The sequence below is a fragment of the Plutella xylostella genome, chromosome 27 (assembly GCF_932276165.1).
Source record: "Plutella xylostella chromosome 27, ilPluXylo3.1, whole genome shotgun sequence".
NCBI classification, from domain to species: domain Eukaryota; kingdom Metazoa; phylum Arthropoda; class Insecta; order Lepidoptera; family Plutellidae; genus Plutella; species Plutella xylostella.
The window spans coordinates 8,759,622-8,776,448 of NC_064007.1; the positions used below are offsets into that span (position 1 = coordinate 8,759,622).

The 16,827-nt window shown below is 39.4% G+C and overlaps 1 long non-coding RNA gene across 1 annotated transcript; it reads left to right on the forward strand.

The window, feature by feature from the left end:
- The first annotated feature begins 4,032 nt into the window (after window positions 1-4,032).
- On the forward strand, window positions 4,033-16,483 carry LOC125490737. Its single transcript, XR_007267878.1, has 3 exons — window positions 4,033-4,094; window positions 9,821-9,822; window positions 16,275-16,483. It is a non-coding gene; the product is annotated as an uncharacterized LOC125490737 (long non-coding RNA).
- Window positions 16,484-16,827: the final 344 nt, after the last annotated feature.

Below are 16,827 nucleotides of genomic sequence, written 5' to 3' on the forward strand. Positions count from 1 at the left end.
CTGTGGAGGTGAACCAGTGAGCGTGGAAATCATAGTAATTCTAACCTGTTTTGTTTATTCGTTTGTTTACCAACTGCATAATAACTAGTAATGATAACTTATGTAGATTGTAGGTAGGTAAATACTTCGTTTTGTTGGAAATGTGTTTTTGGTCAGCAGAAATACATTATGTTTTTTACCCTCATGTTTTTAGCTGCGATTGAGTTTTAGTTGTTGTTGTTCCTATGGCACCCCAGAGGTGCAGAGGGTCTCCACTAACGTCCGCCACTTCCGCCTATCTTCGGCTGTACTTTTGGCCTCGCTCCAGCTTAGTCCAGCGGCTCGCAGCTCGTTTTCGACGCTTCGGCGCCATGTCTGGACAGGGCGTCCACGGGAGCGCTTGCCATTTGGTGGCCTCCAGTCAAAAGCTACGTTTGCGGCATTCGTAGCTCCTCTTCGTACAGTGTGCCCAATCCATCTCCACTTTCGCTTCGCAATTTCCTTGCCGATGGGAGATTGTCGGCACAGCTTCCACAGATCTTCGTTACGTATTGTCTTCGGCCAGAAAACGCGCAGGATCGATCTTAGGGACTTATTGACGAACACTTGCAGTTTGTTCGTCAGCCCTTTCGTCACTCTCCACGTTTCGCAACCAAAGAGCAATACGGACTTCACGATGGAGTCGAAGAGGGAGATTTTTATCCGCCTTGTGAGCACATTCGAGTCCCAAACAGGTTTGAGCTGGGCAAACGCAGCCTTCGCCTTCTTGATCCTGCTCTCTATATCCTCATCTGCTCCTCCCTGACGGGTGACCGTGCTTCCGAGGTAAGTGAATGTATCTACTTGCAACCTAGATTCTTCAGCTACATTAGCTGAAACCCTGATGAAGGAGAACGCACCTTCAACCGATAAGGAATTTAAATTCAGATATATTAATACATTAACTATTATAAAAACATTTAAGTCCTTAAATATGAAGAAAACTGAAGACTTGTGGGGAATGTCAGTTAAATTTGTTCTTTCTATTATTAATAAAATCGCCCCAATTTTGGCTAACATTTTTAATAAATGTATCGCTGAAGGTGTGTTCCCAGATCTTATGAAATTGAGTAAAATTATACCTCTGTTCAAGAGTGGGGATATGGAGGACCCTGCAAATTTCAGACCTGTCTCGGTTCTTCCAGTTTTGAGTAAAATATTTGAGAGGGTCATACTCAGTCAGATGCTTTTGCATTTCAATGAAGCTCGATTGTTTCATAGCCAGCAGTATGGTTTTACAAAAGGCAAATCAACAACCGATGCCGGTACTGCGTTAATTAAGCACATATTTGACGCCTGGGAAGACCATCACGATGCTATTGGAGTCTTCTGTGATCTGTCGAAGGCGTTTGATTGTGTAGACCATCAGACTTTAATTTCGAAACTGAGATACTATGGAATAGGAGGAAAGGCTTTAGATTTGATAGCTTCATATTTAGACAAGAGGCAACAAAGGGTCGATATTAACAATACTAAATCACAGGGGGCTCATGTAAAGATAGGCGTCCCTCAAGGATCTATTCTAGGACCATTTTTATTCCTCATTTATATTAATGACTTGCCTTTTATGGTTGAAAAATTGACTAATATAGTTTTATTTGCTGACGATACTTCTTTGCTTTTTAAAGTTAAAAGAAGTGAAAATAATTTTTATGAAATTAATTCTATTCTATCTGACATACACGATTGGTTTACCGTAAATAATCTTTTATTGAATTCTAAGAAAACGAAATGTATTAAATTTACACTGCCGAATGTTAGACAATGCGATACTAACATTATTCTAGATGGGAATAAATTGGACCTAGTTAATGATACTGTCTTTCTTGGTATGACTATAGATTCAAAGTTGCAGTGGGGACCTCACATTGCCAAATTGGCTGGAAGGTTGAGCTCCGCAGCTTTTGCTGTACGGAAAATTAGACAACTGACCGACGTTGAAACCGCCAGATTAGTTTACTTTAGTTATTTCCACAGCTTATTGTCGTATGGCATTTTGCTTTGGGGTAGAGCCGCTGATATTGAAACTATATTTGTATTACAGAAAAGAGCCATCCGCTCTATATACAAACTTGGTTCCAGGGATTCATTGAGAGAACTATTTAAAGAAATTAACATCCTTACAGTTCCATGTCAGTTCATTTTTGCCAATTTAATGTATGTACGAAAGAATATTTCCACTTTTGATACAATTGGCAGTAATCATGACATTAATACTAGGAACAAGCATAAGCTGGCTTTTCCAGCGATGCGTCTGGCGAAAGTTAATAAATCGTTTTTAGGGTACTGTATTAGATTTTATAATAAGCTTCCAACAGAAGTTGCTCAAATGCCAGAGAATAAGTTTAAGTGTTACATTAAAGAGAAACTCAGTAAAAAAGCTTATTATAAAATTGATGATTACTTAGAGGACGTTAATGCATGGCTGTGATAAGTAGTTAGCTCTGCTCATATTATTATAATAATTATTATTAAGCTTATATGTATTGTATACCAACTAGTTTTAAGTCTTTTTTTGAAAAGATGGCTCAGGAGTTTCTTGCCTCCGTTCTTCTCCTTAGACAGAAAGAGCCCCCCCTTATCCGAACGGAGAGTAATTTGTAAAAATTGACGTTCATCAGAAAATTTTATATTTGTACGATGAATAAAAAAATTTGACTTTGACTTTTGACTTATCGACCGAGTCCAAGCGTTGGTTATCGAGTATTAAGGCGTCCGAGGTTTTAGCCTTGATACGCATATCGACTGTTTTGCGTCGGTTTATTCTCAGACCCATTACTCTGGCTTGACCTATAGCGATAGCGGAGTGACTCGCAAGCGAGACGTTTCCTGGCTTCCAACTTAGCAGAGTCACATTTTCCTGTTTCAGCCATTTTTCGTAAAAATATTATGCATTTTTTTACGGTGGAAAGATGCAATTTGCATACATTTACGTCCGGAATTGGTATTGATCGTACATCTGAAATGACAATGGGCGTTTTGGGACCTATGTCCAATAAAGATGAGTCATACATAGTTGGATAGCTCTTTTCAAGTAAGAAAAAAAATATTATGACGACAAATCCGTATAAGTTGTCCATTTTGAAATATATTCGTCAGAAGGAAGTATTTTTATATTGCATTGCACTCTCTCTCCTTATGACAGTTAGGGCGTATTACACGTAAACACGTATTATTAAAATGGGAGAAATTTCTTTTAACTGGTTTTATTGACTGAGATAATAAACAAATATAATATCATAATGAATGATGATATTTTTTTTATAAAAATTAATAATGAATGTGAAAAAATAACAAAAACATTAAAATTACAGAAATAAAATATAAATACTTTCAAGGTACAATTATTCTAATTGGACAGTAGATCAGGACTGGCGCTTCCGTTATTCATATTCTGCAAAAAAATACCTTTTCAACGACGTATCACTCATTTCTATTGGAGATGGTCCCAGCTTCCATACATTGGTGCCCATCATCATTTAATACCTAACAACTATACGTTTGGTAGCTACTTCCACCCCTGACACATTTAGCAATTAACAATCCATTGATAAGCGTCATCCCTCGCATGTCTGACATATGTCACAACCACACAAAATACGTCAGATTTGTCAAGCGAGCAACGCTGCTTACGGACTGTCAATTGCTAATATTTGGTGGTGGTAACCCCACAGAACAATGAAAGTCATGAACATCCACCTCTGGTGATAGTAAATTTATTATTATTTAATATTCTATTTCTTGATGTTGCAAAATGATATACTTAATTAGTTGATAAGCGAAAAAGGGGTGATTCAGGGTGTCATTAAAAAAAAAAAAAAAAAAAAAAACACGCACTCACGCCTTGTACTAATGTACTCCCTTGCGGGGTAGGCAGAGGTGCATTGCTGCACCCACTTTTCGCCAGAGTGTATGTTAGTCCCAATGTAATAGGGGGCGAGCCTATTGCCATTTTACGGGCACATCCAAGACCCGAGAACAAATATATGTGTTTAAACAAATATCTGCCCCGGCCGGGAATCGAACCCGGGACCATCGGCTTAGTAGTCAGGTCACTAACCACTACGCCATTCGGTGTCATTTAGAACTGATTAATATACCCCTAATGCAACAGTTAGAACATTTTCCTCATCCTATCACAACCCAGGGCTACAAGGTTTCATTCAGATGTATAGTAAAAAGTTAATAACTAGAAACAATGAACAATAGGTGGCCTTAGCGCTAAGACCCTTTTCTTACAGGCAACCGAAAATCCAAAGTTATAGAAAAAGTCAACAAATTAGAGGGTGAATTACACCTTTTCGGCTTATCATACTACTTTATCCTGTAGTACGTATGTTGCTCTCTAACACATTAATGACCAGGTCTGAAACACACAGAGTAACCCGAGAACCAGGAGGCTTCATCTGTGAAGAGATAATAGCTCGCAATCAGCGCGCCGAGATAATGCGCCATAATATTTCAGTTACACAATTAAAACTTACCGCGAGTTATTATTCTGTGAGTCTTAACAGATCACGAGATCACACTCAAGATATATAAATTTTTATGATCAGTTTTTTGGTTTTTTAGATGTTTATGACCTTTGTAATGGTAATTTTAGCAGAGTGTGTAATTGAACATGAACACTATTATGGCTCACTTATTAATTTAAATTGGAACACCGACAGCTGTGTCATGCACACAGCATTTATCATGACACAGCATTCGCCATGACGAATACTTTGTTTTTTCATACAAAACACCACTTTCCCTTAGTTAGGCAATACCGATTATTATAATAATATTGATTTATTCCGTTAAAAGAGAACCCACACAACATCACATTTAATAATTTTTAATACTTAACCAACCTTTAAGGTCAGTCATACTTTCTCCGTTTCGTGTAATCAGATAAGTCTCATTCAACTACCACTGTCATAGACGTCGCAGCCAGTGATCAGTCGGGACGCGTCATTATCAGTTGAAAGTTTCCGCGGCTATTTCGCTCGACGATGAAAAAGTAGGATTTTGTGAAGTGACTCGTTTCCACTGAAATGAATTTTAATTTAAGTTACCGCGAGATAGATGCGGCTAATGGCGGCGCCAAGACGCAGCCTGTTCGTTATCAGCCGGAGCGGGGGTCACTCCCTACATCATAGAACAACGCGGACTCGGGTGTTACTCAATGCCCTACATCGACGAACGAATGAACGAGAATTGTCACGCAGTCGCCACACTTAACAAAATGTGATGACGTATGGTGCAGAAATGTGGGTCCTGGACGGTAGTACTGTAGCACCGATTTTAAGTCACTCAGCGTGCTATGGAGAGAGCTATGCTTGAGGTTTCTCTGATGGATCGTATCAGAAATGAGGTTATCCGTCAGAGTACTAAGGTTACCGACATTGATGTCAAAATGTGCAAGGGAGTGGCAGTGGGCTGGTCATGTCTGTCGTGGTTAGCGCAGCGCTCCGAAGCTTCAGAAAACCAAAACTAAGGAGCCCTTTTTTTTACGAGTAGGAAATCATCAGAAAGATTGTGGAGTGGTGTGTTGTAGAAGATATGTGGGATTTTTACCCACTAAAACCCCCTCGGTGGCCACCATCAGTGCAGGTAGGTGCTCCGGGATCTCCAGGGGAACGCACCGGAGTCACCTCGCACTGCGCCGCAGCTCTTCTCCGGGAGACTCAAGGTCTCCCAACTCCTTAGCAGCCTGCGCGGCTGTACATGGCCACATGCACAGCCGCTCTTCCCGGGGCCGCTATTATGCGGCGGCTCAGACCCCCGTCCTCACCGCCCACAGCCCCTAACCTCCTTTTGGTCGCCTTCTACGACGGGCAGGAGATACCGTAGCCTTATTCTTACTCCCGGCCTCCGAGCTGGATCGGCCCTCTCCCGATCTCGCTCTGCGGCCTGTTTCTGGACCATGACGGTCTCACAGAACGAGACCACGGCCTTCCAACACTCCTTGCCTCGAGTCATGGCTGCCACCACTGAGGGCAGAGACAGATCCGGCCCGATCCTGTTAGCCAGGATCTGCCTTTCGGACTCCCACGCTGGGCACACTGCTAGTGTGTGCTGCGCGGAGTCCAGGCTGCCTTCACAGTGGTGACACGACGGTGCAACCTCACGCCCTATCCGGTGCAGGTACTCACCGAAGCAACCGTGCCCGGTCAGCACCTGCGTCAGACGATACGTGAGGTTGCCCGGCCGTTGCATCCATGCGTCGAAGCACGGAAGTACGGCTGCGACAGCTCGCTGCCGACAACTTCTCGGCTCCTCCAACCGCTCCCGCCAGTGCAAGGAGGGCTTCTACATTAGCTTGACATAACTTAACCAACGTTAGAAACCCCCGACATTCAACACTAAAAGTCATATAACTTTTAAAATGCTACGCCAATTTTGATAAAATTTGGCTAAAAACATTCAGGGCAACATTATCTATGACCATAAAAAATAAAATCAAAATCGCTTTCGCTATTTGAAAGTACGGTACCACAACAAGTTAAACTTATAACACCCCTCTTTTTCAATCGGATGTTAAAAATAAAAACGAACGGGAGCAACGAGTATGTACCTACCATGCAACATGCAACGACATAGAGTCGTGGTTAGCACAGCATCGCTCTGAATCTAATTTTTTTACAAGCTAGAGTTCCCTCTAAGACGTTGGAAGCGAAAAGGGTTTTCTGAAGCAAAACTTTAGTCACACAAGTGGTAAATGTATGTATGTATATCATCATATCATCATCATCATCAGCCTATACCAGTCCACTGCTGGACGTAGGGTTCTCCCAATGCACGCCACTGGATGCGATCTTTAGCTTTCCGTATATCATCATCAGACCGCATTTTTTACTGCTACACCAAATTTTACATTTAGCACCAAAATACAACGACGGTTCTTGATTTCTCGAGTGGAGACCATAAAAGCATAGCCTGGCACTTCCTACTTTTTAGGTAGACTATGGAACTAAGCCAGGCAGCTCTGCATGAAGGACGACCGGATGGTGTAGTGGTTAGTTGCCCTGACTGCTATACCGAAGGTCCCGGGTTCGATCCCCGCCAGTGCAGATATTTGTTTCAAGCGGGCTGGTGGGCGTACTACGCTACGTTAGTTAGCTCGTATACGCCTTATAAAGTTTTCCTATTCAATTGAGACAGTTGTACTTCTTGTTTTTTTACCTACCATCGTCATTATTATCAGCCTATCAGTCCACCGCTGCAGATAGGCCTCTGGATGCGATATATAGCTTTCCGCAAACAATCATTACCAGCCTCTTTTCGCAAGTCGTCACCCCTTCTAGAGGGCGTCCTACACTACGTTTGCCTAGCCGTTTAATCTATAGATACTGTTTTTTTATGGTTGAAAACTTAAAAAGCCTAAAAACGCATATCACGTCCCGGCGTACAACACCAAGTCGCGAGTGAAAGATGGCGAAAAATATAATAAAAAGTGTAGCCTTTGTGTGCCACAATGAAGCCCGAGCTTTGTAGCTGAATAAAAGCGCTTAGCATGTGAATGTTACTTTTTTGGAGGGAAATTTTGGAAGTGGAACGGAATATGAATTAGGCTAATTGAATTTTAAGTGGCACTTATTAAAAACTTGCAGCTTCTTGGTTCTGGCTGGGTTTTGGCGATTTTCATCTTGCTTTGGTGTAAGACGTGTGGTCTATTGGATCACACATTCATCCAATGGTCTGTCTGGCCTGTCTACAGCGGGCTGGGAGGCGTCCCACGCTTGCTCGTTTACCTCACCAGTTATTATATTCTTCGGCCATAAAATAATATGAATAAAATTAAATAAATGTTTTAGTTAACATCGAATAAAATATTTCGTATTTAAATTATGAGCTTATATTCCAAAGAAATGAGCCACTTCAGCTGACACTTTCATTGAACAATTTAAAGATTCTTAGAAAATATTCTGTAAAAGATATTTAAAAAGCTTTTTATCACAAAATAAAGTTGTCAAACATGAATATTATATCGACCACATCTCGATCGCTGCGATAGCTCTTCAACCCGCCGCTTTATAATAAACAACTCCATTAATAAAATACTTGAGCAAGTTTTGATTCATTTATAATGAGGTTCAAATTTCACAAAGTGAGTCCATCTATAAGACGGTACAGAGTAATTAAAACTTCCACTAAATGCGATGGAGTCTACGCTTCGCACGTTACCGACTTTGATCGGGTTATACAGGGTGGGGATTTATCATTGATCCACCCAGGTGACACACTACTCACAGGGCACAATACATTTTGTATGAATAAATTTGCGCCGGCGCGGGTGGATTTTAATATTGTGTTTACTTTGTTGTTACCTAACCTAACCATGCTTTTGGAAATAACAATCTTACTCAATACACAAAAACTCATAAAATATGAGTCTATCATTAGATTCGGAAAGCTGTAGATCGCATTCAGTTGCGTGCTTTGGAAGAGGCCTACGTCTAGCAGTGAACTGCTATAGGCTGATGATGATCATTAGATTCACGGGACCTCACCTGTATCATTTAATTGGGCGAGAAGCGTGTTGTTCCTCACTGCGCTCTCTACAGGGTGTTCTCGAAGTTTCCTGCAAGATAACGAGAGTATTCATATCGCTACAACCACCGCTTAGCGGATTACAGCTAGTTGTTTTTAATCTTCTTCTTTGTGTAATATATTGCATTTCCCTGCTCCTGTTATAGATTCTTGCTTAAGGCGAAGTTTATTAGGTATAAATTGATTTTTAAAGTATGAGTATTTTTTCTGATTCATTAGGTACATCTACATAATAATAATATTATAATACTGAAATTAATTTTATTTATTTATTGTTACTATTTAGCAAGTTATGCTCCGATGATGTGAAGGAAATCCGTTCCCATCAGTGTGATGGACCAATGAATATGATTGGTGAATTGCATTTCAAACTCATCCATAGCATCCGTAGCATAGCACATCTCTGGTGAATACTCGTAATCTAACCTAAACAACATTAAAAACCCCCGACATTCAAAACTAAAAGTCACAAAACTTTAGAACGGCTAAGAAAATTTTGATAAAATATGGCTAAGAACACTCGATGTAACATTACCTATGATGAATCAAAAAAGGAATAAGATAGGTACTACAGAAAGACACACAGACACGTTTAACATAACACACCTCAATTTCAGTCGGGGGTTAAAAAGCATCCAAACTGGTAGTGCTTTGCCTTAACAATGTTAGTCTTAAGCCATTCAGTGGGAAGGCTTAGCCGCTTCGTTCTCACCCTGTATACAGTCTCGTCGAGCAAAAACAGTTGGAGCCAGATTTATCCACCGCTTTATCTCTTTGTAAACTGATTTTTGTTGTCGTTTTGTGAAGCTGCGTTCGTTTAGCATGCGGCTTGTTGGCGGCTGCTCGATCGGCTAATGAAATTACTTAGTGTAATGGAAGAAATCATTGTGACTTCTTTGTTTTAAAACCGACTTATGGTCTGTTTCACATTGTGTGGATAAAAGCTGCCTATAGGATAAAAGATATAGAAAATGAGGTTCAAATAAATAAGTCTAAGAACGGAGCCGTTCGAAAGTGCGTATTTATCGAAACATTTATCAAAGTATTTGGCGCCGCGCTATGACTTGTTTCAGCCATCAATAACAGACATTCCGTGTTTTTCTCGTTTCAACAACAATTTCTTACAAACAAGTCCGGTCGTAAACAGCGTTGTTATACTTTAATGTATTATACTAAACTTATGGGAAAGTTGCGCCGCGACTCGGAGGCGGGCGCTGCAGGGACGTTCGTTTAATCCGCCATAAACAATACCACCGCGGTATAGGAGCGGTGTGGGAGCCAAATTTTCACAAAAGTCATCCGCATATATAAATAATGTTCCTGATGTCCGATCGACAACCACGCACACGCCAACATGCACCCTACGCCGAAGACATAGGGACCAATACACAACACTGAACACAAATATCTCAGCGCGAAAATCTACAAACGAAATTGACCCGTTACCTCCCAAAAATATGGTCCAAAACACAATGGTTATCTGGACGGGTAGTAAATATGATGGTTACAGGAAATTAAGTTCTGCTCCAAACAAGATAGGGTTATTTTTCGCTCGGATGCCGCCGACGATTTAATCTGCTTGCGTTATTTTTCCGGCCATACATCAAAGAGGCGAGTCTTTCGGCAAATTGTATCAAATACGCTGATGTATCGCCTCCGCCGCCGCGCGCGCGGGTCACCGGCGGCGTGGCGCGCGGGTGGCCGTCGCGGCTCACACGCTCACAATTAGAAATAAGTATATTGTACGGATAAGTATTGGTAAGTTAAATACTTATGACGTATGGTTAGAACTTATATTTTAGTAGCGTAGTGTTGGTTTATGTACCACTTGTAATTTCATGAACAAATGGGTTAAAATTCAAAACATTTTGTAATCTATGTCCCCGTTCCGTTTCTAAGGTATCATAATCAGTTCCTTACACCGTACTCACTTACACATATTATTTTAATTGTAGCGGTATTGTTACTTGCTATAAATCCACTCGCGAGCAATGAAAATGTTTCAGTAACAAAACCGCCTACTTACTCCTAAATTGAAAAAGCTATGTAACATAATGAAGTAGGTACCTACCTTAAATGTTTGTTGTGAATGACGATAGGTATTATTTACAAAAAAACGTTAATTTTGAAAATATCAATGAAAAAAAATGGGTGTATGTGGACGTTTTAAACCGCGTCGTTTGAACCGCAAGTCTGTGCCCGCGCGTTCGCCGCCGCGGCGCGGTATGAATAACGAGCAATCGACACTCGCCGATATCATTGTGAACAAACTGCGCCTATTCCCCGTCCCCCCCACTTCCCCTCCACTATGTGTATTGTATTGTAAATAGAGTAGATGTAAGGCACCCACGCGAATAATAATAACTTAATCAGATCTTTTTCTTAATAACATACCCTGCCCAGTGTCTTCGTAAAAGTTTTAAGTACACTCGAGCGATGAAAATGTTCCATTTACAAAATGCCGACACTAAAATACCTAATGGCCTCAATTTTTAAATACATTTATATTAAAATTATAACTCAATTTTACCGATTTTGGTTGATGTACTGTATAATATTCTGATGCACTGTTATTGAAATGTGCTTCAATATTGTAAACGGCGGTGGCGTCATTTGGTAAGGTAGCCTTTTCCGTTTAGGAGTAATTTGGATCAATTGTCACCGGAACTTTTTCAATGCTCATGAGTGTAAGTAGGTAGATATTTTATTTCGTCTCATTTCGTCTCATCTCACGGGATTCAATCGGTTAAATGAAAATACATGCAGGAGACAAATGCAGGGTGAACGCGGCACATTCTAAACTGTCCCACTGTTTATAGCTTCTTCGGAATGGCCGTAAAATAACGATTTAGGGTCTCACGAACGAATTATTCCGCAGTAGGAAATAGGGTTCGCGTTTTATTAGCTCCATGACGACACGCCGTGTGGTGTACAGATACAGAGAGGAATCACTGAAAAATTCCCATTTATGACCCGTTAACGATTTGAGGCGACGGCGATCGAGCGCACACTCAGAATAAGGAGTGCGCCTCGATTCACGCAACGTAACGACAGCTTGATTACAACGACAAAATTGAACATAATTTGTAAGCTCCTAGAGATTGATAGTCATAAGTAGATAGATATTTATAGCCTTTTTGTACTGTTTTAATTTTGAATTTTTAAGTTTTTTTTTGTTTTGGTGCAAGTAAAGAGGTTTGTATTGTATTGCAATATATGGAATCATTTATTCAAGGTTATAATATAAATTAACATTTTACTAATGAAGCCTAACCTAATTGTAAATACAATTATGAAAACAGAACTAAAATATAAATTGCAATTGTTTATTTACTTACATAATTACACACAAGTTATAGTTAGAAATGTTTCAAAATCAATTATTGAGTTTAAAAGTGGGGTCTAATATATTTACAATATGTGCACAAAATAGAAGTGATAAAGATTTAAAGTTTCGTATGTATATGTCGTAGGCATCTGGTTTAATCTCCTGTTTGATTGAACCGCTAGCCCGTTCATTGGATGACGCTATTCAGTTGTATGACTAGGCCGAACGTTGATTGTACAAGCGTCACAAAACGTCCAACTAGTTAGCGGACTTAAAATCAGTCAGGTGGTGAATAAAACAAATATGGCGTCTAACTGCGAACAGCTGACACAAAAATGACTTGTATTATTATTTTTTACAAATAAATTAGCTTTAAAGTGCGATATTTATGTTAAAATAGTGTGACAACATGGATTTACCTATTATTACACCGCCGGCGGATAGTGTCAAAGAAAAAAATGTGCTGAAACTGGATAATTGTGAACAACAATATCAAGGTACGTTTATTGTTATTGTTTAGTTAATTTGTGAGATGAGAGCTTTGTAACATAGTCTTTTTGTTGACTCTTGTCTGGTCATGTTCATCCTAACCAGACATTACAAAGTTGCTATACTATATCCCATTTAACGACTTCGCTGAATAACGTTCAGTCAAGACGTTGGACGTTACAGTCAACCACTTGACGAGTTGTTCTTTAGTCATTCAACTGAGTAGCGTCATCCAATGAACGGGCTAGCGGTTCAATCAAACAGGAGATTAAACCAGATGCCTGCGACATATACAAGTAATGAAAAGTCTGGACGTATGTCGCTATGATTACGCTTCCGTGTTGTGCGCTGAATCGGGTGCTGCTGGTTTAAACGCGAGATCTAATATTTATGTGACAGTCACATCAACTGCCAAATTGCTTTTCGGTCATATCTTATTTGCCTGTGAGTATCGAAATCATATCAAATATTTAGTAATGTCCCTTTCATATGAAACGAACGTGTGTTTTGGTCAATAACTGAACCTTTGAAAACACAATTTCACTCTATTTATGGCACCGTTCAATAGTTATTAATAAGGTAACTACTTTACATGCTTAGTGATTTTTGTGGTAAAAGCTCTGCTTCAACACCCAGAGGTTCCGAGTTTGATAAACCGGGATCCCAATTTTCATTATAGGTATCCCATCCCATGATCACCTGATTTCTAAAATCTGTAATGATGCATGCTGCCGAATTGGAAGCTGTTGATCCTGCGCCTAGTTCTCTCCAGTCATTCCATTGTGCTATGAGAGTGATGAAACACAGAGTGCCCCTGTGTACTGTGCACACACTTGGCCAATAATCTATTCTTACGTAGAGATCTCAATGTGATTGGCCGCGGTGGTCGAAATTCCTCTAGAATTACGTGATTTCCCTCTCTTTATTGGCCCAGCAGTATGCTGCATAATAACTGGGCCTAAGCCTGGGGACTGCGAGGGGGGGACAGGGAGGGGAGTGGAGAGAGGGGGGGGCTAGAACTAGTCACGATATTCATGTGCCTATGAATATAAATTGGAGGTCAGCGATGACGCGGAGCGCATACCATGAAGTAGTTAGTGACTTTTCAGCAATAATACATGATAGTCATGAAATAATGAGGAGACAAAGCCAAAAATGTGTGATAAGATGGTAAAATTATGTCAATGTCATTGAAACCATTACGTTACGTCCTGTATAGATCGGAGTTTTATACCTGACTGGGTCAGATATTTGGTGGTGGTTTGGTAGTTCTTGGGTATTGGAAGTGACAGAATGATAGCAGTATCCACACTCAATACATAACATAATAACAGCGTTGGTGTATGCTCAAATTAATTCAATGTTTTAAAACATTGGGGCCATTTTAGTGTCGGAATTTTGTAAGTGGAACGTTTTCATTTAACTCTTTATTGTACAAATATTACAATAAAAGTACAAAGGGAGGACTTAACGCTAAAAGCATTTTCTGCCAGTCAACCCGCAGGAGGTACAGGAAAAATAGGTAATAAGGTGTACAAAAAAAAGAATTAAAAAAAGGAAAAGAATAGTAAACCTAAGTCACTTAATATTATACCTAATTAACCTATATAAATATATATACAAATATACCGATACATACAATATACTTTATATAATACGTTTTCATAGCTCGTGAGTGTAATAATACACTGCGCCGCACAGAAGGAAGATACTTGGGGGTAGATTGAACATTTCATACTTATTTGAAAAGCTATAACCATTTTATTACCTAATACTGACGTAGATGCATTAAAATCACATTCAATATATTTTTGAGAAATGATATAAAATTTATTCATAACTTATGGCTTGGACATGAATATTTTTAAATTCAGTAACGTATACTTATAACAATGTAGAGACACAGAGTTTATTTTGTTGTTATAATTTAGCGGTTAACAACTGTAGCTGTTCGTTCAGATATGATATTTTGAGGTTAGAATTCCAGTCGGTTTTTTTTTCAATGGCCTACTTGGTATTATAATGTAACAGCCATTTGAAAGGTTGACACTTTTGTAGCCTCGTAGTATGTATTTTTATTGAATGTCGATTGTTTTTAACGCTATGTAGTAAGTCTATGAAAAACCGTGCTACAATCTACAAACACATTTCTTAGAACATACATGTGTATCTTTAATAATAAATAAATAAATAAACATTTCAAATTTAAAAGATTTAGAATAAAATAAATGAGTCACAGTGAGTGTGTCGTATAAAGAATATTTGTAAAAGCTCCAGACGACGCGAGCCATCAAAGAGCAATAAATTTTATCTGCAGAGTTGAGACATCGCCTAATGCCGTCATCAATAACTCCATGTATTGAATCAAACCAGCAGCTACAATAATATATTTTTAAAATATACAATATTTGTATGTGAAAATGTATTAAACAAGTAAGTTATTAATTCTATAAATATGTTTTCGGGAAATTTTGAAATTAAAATGGGAGCACCCCTGAGGCACAACCTATACATTAAAAAATAATTAACAAAATCAATCAATACCTGGCAAAAATATCGGGAGACATCTGGACATACATAAAAATACAACAAGTCAAATTGAGAACCTCCTCCTTTTTTCGAAGTCGGTTAAAAAATGGTATAGTAAACAAAAGAGGGTGGCTCAGCTAGTCACTGTGAACATCTTTAGTTATGTGACTACAGGTTCAAAATTCCAGAATTTAATTTTTACTATACCTACTTAATATTTTTGCCAAAAATTACATAAAGCGAGTTCACGCACCGACAGACGGACCGCACGCCGCCATCTTGGAATTGCAGAGCAGCAGCGGCGGCGGCGGCGGCGGCGGCGGCGGCAGATCAAAGAGCCCGCCCTTTGTGCATCTTTGAGGATCGCCGCCGCCGACCACCGATCACAACTGCTTTGTTAATTATGCATGTATGTATGTATGTATTTACGCATTTCCAACTCGTTTGTCTGGTAGACTGAGTTTCCACAAAAACAAAGACAGTATTTAACAGATGTTAAGCGCTGTCAAATCTATTGAATTCGTTTTAAACAGTGTTCAAAGTTTTTGTGGTAGCACCGTATAGTTTTAAGAAACTAAGCAGGCATTACTAAAATAGTAGCTATGTACGTTATACAATTTGTTCCTAAACGTACCAAGATACATAAGTTAAGCAAATGAGAGATTGATTTAATCCCACCGCATTTGCTACGAAAACTCGTAGCAGCTTCGTAGCACTTTCAATCAGCTACGGGCTACGCCGTAGTCGCGTAGCGGGAAAACCTTAGTTCGTTATTTTGATGCACTTAGGGTGAAATTGAGGGAAATATTCGTTGAAAGGATAATGAAGGAGAAAGTAAAGTTATTAATTTCTGCCCTAGCGGCGCGCCCGCCCTCGGTTTTAAATTAATTAGGCGGAACGAGTTTTTGCTATCAGATATCATACAATGCTAAGACAAGAACAAATTAATTTGATATAATAAAACGCCCCTGGGCTTCGGTGCGGGCAATTTTGACATCTATTGTATCTCAATTCTTGTTTAATTTTATGGTACATAAATTTAATTGATTCGTTGGCTTCTTCAATGGATTTTACAGTATTGAAGAAAATATTTACACTGTGGCTTTATTTCCCATAGCAGTCTTCTTTAGGTTTTGGACTAGAGTAAGAGTTATTTTTAATGTACTTTTTTTTTAATCTATAATATTGTCCGTTGTAACGTTGTAGACGTACATGTCTTTAATTAAACGTATTATTAACCTAAATCTAGCTTATTTTCTTCATTTTAACACTTAACTATGTAATAAATAAAATAAAACTAAAAGTAAATAACATTTTAAAACATAACTTCTTTTAAAGTACATTCGCACTCAAAATACTGAAACGTAATCTGTAGTCATAAACAGTTTATGGTAGAAATTTAGTTTCATAAACCTGCCCACATTTTAATATTGGTAGAAATTTATTGTTCATAACCTGGTATTATTTTTAACATTCCGTGACATCGTGACACTTTCAACGGCTGTCGCCGCTCGCTAGTGATTCATTAGCCTTGCCATCACTGGACTCGAACGTACGCTTGCGCATCTGAATAATAATTGCTTTCGCACAATAACTGCGACTTTAAAGTAAATTTGAAATAGATAGTGCACCTTAAGTGTCCTAACCGTTCCGGGTCCGCTATACAAGGCGCTGCTGGCTCTGTGTACCTGTGTTTTACATAAATCCTCAAACCCCCATATTGGGGTTTCAGTACGGGATTTTGAAGACCTAGGCTTCGCTTCGCTACCTACTGCCGCATCACCCTCTGCTTCGCTTCCGCTTCGGACCTGCAGCTTAGCACGGCGACCTACAACCCTGCCCGTGGCTGACGACCTGTTCCACCGGCATCTGACTATCCAGGGGAGTGCTTGAACTACGCAGTGAAATCAGATACTAGGCCGACACAC